Source organism: Scyliorhinus torazame, chromosome 24 (assembly GCF_047496885.1).
Source record: "Scyliorhinus torazame isolate Kashiwa2021f chromosome 24, sScyTor2.1, whole genome shotgun sequence".
NCBI classification, from domain to species: Eukaryota; Metazoa; Chordata; class Chondrichthyes; order Carcharhiniformes; family Scyliorhinidae; genus Scyliorhinus; species Scyliorhinus torazame.
Window position 1 is genome coordinate 22,107,616 of NC_092730.1, and position 6,464 is coordinate 22,114,079.

Below are 6,464 nucleotides of genomic sequence, written 5' to 3' on the forward strand. Positions count from 1 at the left end.
GCGCTCCCTCAGTACTGACCCTCTGACAGTGCAGCACTCCCTCAGTACTGACCCTCTGATAGTGCAGCGCTCCCTCAGTACTGACCCTCTGACAGTGCAGCACTCCCTCAGTACTGACCCTCTGACAGTGCAGCGCTCCCTCATTACTGGCCCTCTGACAATGCGGCACTCCCTCAGTACTGACCCTCTGACAGTGCAGCGCTCCCTCAGTACTGACCCTCTGACAGTGCAGCGCTCCCTCAGTGCTGACCCTCTGACAGTGCAGCGCTCCCTCAGTACTGACCCTCTGGCAGTGCAGCACACCCTCCCACACTGACTCTCTGACAGTGCAGCACTCCCTCAGTACTGACCCTCTGACAGTGCGGCACTCCCTCAGTACTGACCCTCTGACAGTGCGGCACTCCCTCTGTACTGACTCTCTGACAGTGCGGCACTCCTTCAGTACTGACCCTCTGACAGTGCAGCACTCCCTCAGTACTGACTCTCTGACAGTGCAGCACTCCCTCAGTACTGACTCTCTGACAGTGCGGCACTCCCTCAGTACTGTCCCTCTGACAGTGCAGCACCCCCTCAGTACTGACCCTCTGACAGTGCAGCGCTCCCTCAGTACTGACCCTCTGACAGTGCAGCACCCCCTCAGTACTGACCCTCTGACAGTGCAGCGCTCCCTCAGTACTGACCCTCTGACAGTGCAGCACTCCCTCGGTACTGACCCTCTGACAGTGCAGCACTCCCTCAGTTCTGACCCTCTGACAGTGCAGCACTCCCTCAGTCCTGACCCTCTGACAGTGCAACACTCCCTCGGTACTGACCCTCGGGCAGTATGGTCGGCACGGGCTTGGAGGGCCGAAGGGCCTGTTCCTGTGCTGTACATTTCTTTGTTCTTTGTTTTGTTCTTTGACCCTCTGACAGTGGAGCACTCCCTCAGTACTGACCCTCTGACAGTGCAGCGCTCACTCAGTACTGACCCTCTGACAGTGCAGCGCTCACTCAGTACTGACCCTCTGACAGTGCGGCAGTCCCTCAGTACTGACCCTCTGACAGTGCAGCTCTCCCTCCCACACTGACTCTCTGACAGTGCAGCACTCCCTCAGCACTGACCCTCTGACAGTGCAGCACTTCCTCAGTACTGACCCTCTGACAGTGCGGCACTCCCTCAGTACTGACCCTCTGACAGTGCAGCACTCCCTCAGTACTGACCCTCTGACAGTGCAGCACTCCCTCAGTCCTGACTCTCTGACAGTGCGGCACTCCCTCAGTACTGACCCTCTGACAGTGCAGCACTCCCTCAGTACTGACTCTCTGACAGTGCGTCACTCCCTCAGTACTGACCCTCTGACTGTGCAGCACTCCCTCAGTACTGACTCTCTGACAGTGCGGCACTCCCTCAGTACTGACCCTCTGACAGTGCAGCACTACCTCAGTACTGACTCTCTGATAGTGCAACACTCCCTCAGTACTGACTCTCTGACAGTGCAGCACTCCCTCAGTACTGACTCTCTGACAGTGCAGCACTCCCTCAGTACTGACCCTCTGACTGTGCAGCACTCCCTCAGTACTGACCCTCTTACAGTGCAGCACTCCCTCAGTACTGACCCTCTGACAGTGTAGCGCTCCCTCAGTACTGACCCTCTGACAGTGCGGCACTCCCTCAGTAATGACCCTCTGACAGTGCGGCACTCCCTCAGTGCTGACCCTCTGACAGTGCTGCACTCCCTCAGTACTGACTCTCTGACAGTGCGGCACTCCCTCAGTACTGACCCTCTGACAGTGCGGCACTCCCTCAGTACTGACCCTCTGACTGTGCAGCGCTCCCTCATTACTGACCCTCTGACAGTGCGGCACTCCCTCAGTACTGACCCTCTGACAGTGCGGCACTCCCTCAGTACTGACCCTCTGACAGTGCGGCACTCCCTCAGTACTGACCCTCTGACAGTGCAGCACTCCCTCAGTACTGACCCTCTGACAGTGCAGCGCTCCCTCAGTACTGACCCTCTGACAGTGTGGCACTCCCTCAGTACTGACCCTCTGACAGTGCAGCACTCCCTCAGTACTGACCCTCTGACAGTGCAGCACTCCCTCAGTACTGACCCTCTGACAGTGCAGCGCTCCCTCATTACTGGCCCTCTGACAATGCGGCACTCCCTCAGTACTGACCCTCTGACAGTGCAGCGCTCCCTCAGTACTGACCCTCTGACAGTGCAGCGCTCCCTCAGTGCTGACCCTCTGACAGTGCAGCGCTCCCTCAGTACTGACCCTCTGACAGTGCAGCACACCCTCCCACACTGACTCTCTGACAGTGCAGCACTCCCTCAGTACTGACCCTCTGACAGTGCGGCACTCCCTCAGTACTGACCCTCTGACAGTGCGGCACTCCCTCTGTACTGACTCTCTGACAGTGCGGCACTCCTTCAGTACTGACCCTCTGACAGTGCAGCACTCCCTCAGTACTGACTCTCTGACAGTGCAGCACTCCCTCAGTACTGACTCTCTGACAGTGCGGCACTCCCTCAGTACTGTCCCTCTGACAGTGCAGCACCCCCTCAGTACTGACCCTCTGACAGTGCAGCGCTACCTCAGTACTGACCCTCTGACAGTGCAGCACCCCCTCAGTACTGACCCTCTGACAGTGCAGCGCTCCCTCAGTACTGACCCTCTGACAGTGCAGCACTCCCTCGGTACTGACCCTCTGACAGTGCAGCACTCCCTCAGTTCTGACCCTCTGACAGTGCGGCACTCCCTCAGTACTGACCCTCTGATAGTGCAGCGCTCCCTCAGTACTGACCCTCTGACAGTGCAGCACTCCCTCAGTACTGACCCTCTGACAGTGCAGCGCTCCCTCATTACTGGCCCTCTGACAATGCGGCACTCCCTCAGTACTGACCCTCTGACAGTGCAGCGCTCCCTCAGTACTGACCCTCTGACAGTGCAGCGCTCCCTCAGTGCTGACCCTCTGACAGTGCAGCGCTCCCTCAGTACTGACCCTCTGACAGTGCAGCACACCCTCCCACACTGACTCTCTGACAGTGCAGCACTCCCTCAGTACTGACCCTCTGACAGTGCGGCACTCCCTCAGTACTGACCCTCTGACAGTGCGGCACTCCCTCTGTACTGACTCTCTGACAGTGCGGCACTCCTTCAGTACTGACCCTCTGACAGTGCAGCACTCCCTCAGTACTGACTCTCTGACAGTGCAGCACTCCCTCAGTACTGACTCTCTGACAGTGCGGCACTCCCTCAGTACTGTCCCTCTGACAGTGCAGCACCCCCTCAGTACTGACCCTCTGACAGTGCAGCGCTCCCTCAGTACTGACCCTCTGACAGTGCAGCACCCCCTCAGTACTGACCCTCTGACAGTGCAGCGCTCCCTCAGTACTGACCCTCTGACAGTGCAGCACTCCCTCGGTACTGACCCTCTGACAGTGCAGCACTCCCTCAGTTCTGACCCTCTGACAGTGCGGCACTCCCTCAGTCCTGACCCTCTGACAGTGCAACACTCCCTCGGTACTGACCCTCGGGCAGTATGGTCGGCACGGGCTTGGAGGGCCGAAGGGCCTGTTCCTGTGCTGTACATTTCTTTGTTCTTTGTTTTGTTCTTTGACCCTCTGACAGTGCAGCACTCCCTCAGTACTGACCCTCTGACAGTGCAGCGCTCACTCAGTACTGACCCTCTGACAGTGCAGCGCTCACTCAGTACTGACCCTCTGACAGTGCGGCAGTCCCTCAGTACTGACCCTCTGACAGTGCAGCTCTCCCTCCCACACTGACTCTCTGACAGTGCAGCACTCCCTCAGCACTGACCCTCTGACAGTGCAGCACTTCCTCAGTACTGACCCTCTGACAGTGCGGCACTCCCTCAGTACTGACCCTCTGACAGTGCAGCACTCCCTCAGTACTGACCCTCTGACAGTGCAGCACTCCCTCAGTCCTGACTCTCTGACAGTGCGGCACTCCCTCAGTACTGACCCTCTGACAGTGCAGCACTCCCTCAGTACTGACTCTCTGACAGTGCGTCACTCCCTCAGTACTGACCCTCTGACTGTGCAGCACTCCCTCAGTACTGACTCTCTGACAGTGCGGCACTCCCTCAGTACTGACCCTCTGACAGTGCAGCACTACCTCAGTACTGACTCTCTGATAGTGCAACACTCCCTCAGTACTGACTCTCTGACAGTGCAGCACTCCCTCAGTACTGACTCTCTGACAGTGCAGCACTCCCTCAGTACTGACCCTCTGACTGTGCAGCACTCCCTCAGTACTGACCCTCTTACAGTGCAGCGCTCCCTCAGTATTGACCCTCTGACAGTGCAGCACTCCCTCAGTACTGACCCTCTGACAGTGTAGCGCTCCCTCAGTACTGACCCTCTGACAGTGCGGCACTCCCTCAGTAATGACCCTCTGACAGTGCGGCACTCCCTCAGTGCTGACCCTCTGACAGTGCTGCACTCCCTCAGTACTGACTCTCTGACAGTGCGGCACTCCCTCAGTACTGACCCTCTGACAGTGCGGCACTCCCTCAGTACTGACCCTCTGACTGTGCAGCGCTCCCTCATTACTGACCCTCTGACAGTGCGGCACTCCCTCAGTACTGACCCTCTGACAGTGCGGCACTCCCTCAGTACTGACCCTCTGACAGTGCGGCACTCCCTCAGTACTGACCCTCTGACAGTGCAGCACTCCCTCAGTACTGACCCTCTGACAGTGCAGCGCTCCCTCAGTACTGACCCTCTGACAGTGTGACACTCCCTCAGTACTGACCCTCTGACAGTGCAGCACTCCCTCAGTACTGACCCTCTGACAGTGCAGCACTCCCTCAGTACTGACCCTCTGACAGTGCAGCGCTCCCTCATTACTGGCCCTCTGACAATGCGGCACTCCCTCAGTACTGACCCTCTGACAGTGCAGCGCTCCCTCAGTACTGACCCTCTGACAGTGCAGCGCTCCCTCAGTGCTGACCCTCTGACAGTGCAGCGCTCCCTCAGTACTGACCCTCTGACAGTGCAGCACACCCTCCCACACTGACTCTCTGACAGTGCAGCACTCCCTCAGTACTGACCCTCTGACAGTGCGGCACTCCCTCAGTACTGACCCTCTGACAGTGCGGCACTCCCTCTGTACTGACTCTCTGACAGTGCGGCACTCCTTCAGTACTGACCCTCTGACAGTGCAGCACTCCCTCAGTACTGACTCTCTGACAGTGCAGCACTCCCTCAGTACTGACTCTCTGACAGTGCGGCACTCCCTCAGTACTGTCCCTCTGACAGTGCAGCACCCCCTCAGTACTGACCCTCTGACAGTGCAGCGCTCCCTCAGTACTGACCCTCTGACAGTGCAGCACCCCCTCAGTACTGACCCTCTGACAGTGCAGCGCTCCCTCAGTACTGACCCTCTGACAGTGCAGCACTCCCTCGGTACTGACCCTCTGACAGTGCAGCACTCCCTCAGTTCTGACCCTCTGACAGTGCGGCACTCCCTCAGTCCTGACCCTCTGACAGTGCAACACTCCCTCGGTACTGACCCTCGGGCAGTATGGTCGGCACGGGCTTGGAGGGCCGAAGGGCCTGTTCCTGTGCTGTACATTTCTTTGTTCTTTGTTTTGTTCTTTGACCCTCTGACAGTGGAGCACTCCCTCAGTACTGACCCTCTGACACATCTGCAGAGAATTGAAAGGGTGCAGTGTGCAGCTGGATCCCGCCTGCCTCTCTGTGAGGGGGCGGGCGAATCCCCGACCTGCAAGAGAGCCTGTAGCTCAAGGCTGTTGGCTGCGAATCAGACAACAGAAAGCTTCGACCGTAGCGGGGGAAGGGAAGGGGGCGAGGACAGCAAGAGCTGGTCAGCTTCCACAGACAACTCTCCCCTGCCAGATCGACGGCGAAGGCCCCTGAGATCTGTCCCTCCTGCTCCAGCTCTTCCCATCCAGCAACGGGTTTAAGTGGGGCCGCTCCACCGACCACCGGAGCGGGCTGAGACATTTCCAGGGGGAGCGATGCCCCAGCGCGAAACCGCCCCACGGAATTGAGAGCCACCGTCGCAGCTTCAAGAATTGGAACGCGCCTTTCGCCGATTCCTGCTCCTTGAGGTTTTTCCTTCCTACCTTGTGGGTGCGGGATCGGTGAGTAGACTGTGCCAGTGGCTTTACCATTAATCGTACCGTTAGATCCCCGTGGCTCAGGCCTTCCTGCTTTTTAAAGGCTCTTTCTTCCAGAAATATTTGGGGATTGCTGTTTTTTTTAAAAAAACTTCGGGCCTGTCGGAAATCGCTTTTGAGGAGAGAGGGTTCGGTGGACGGGGGGGAGGGAGCAGCGGGGATTCAGATGTGGAAGCGAGCTGCCCCGGCCACCATGGACGAGATGGTCACCAAGTACGTGAAGGGGAAGCTCCCCTACCGCACGGCCTTGGCCCAGCTCATCATGGGGGCCGAGGAGCCCTTGGACGAGGCCGAGCAGTGGACGAGGGACCAGGGC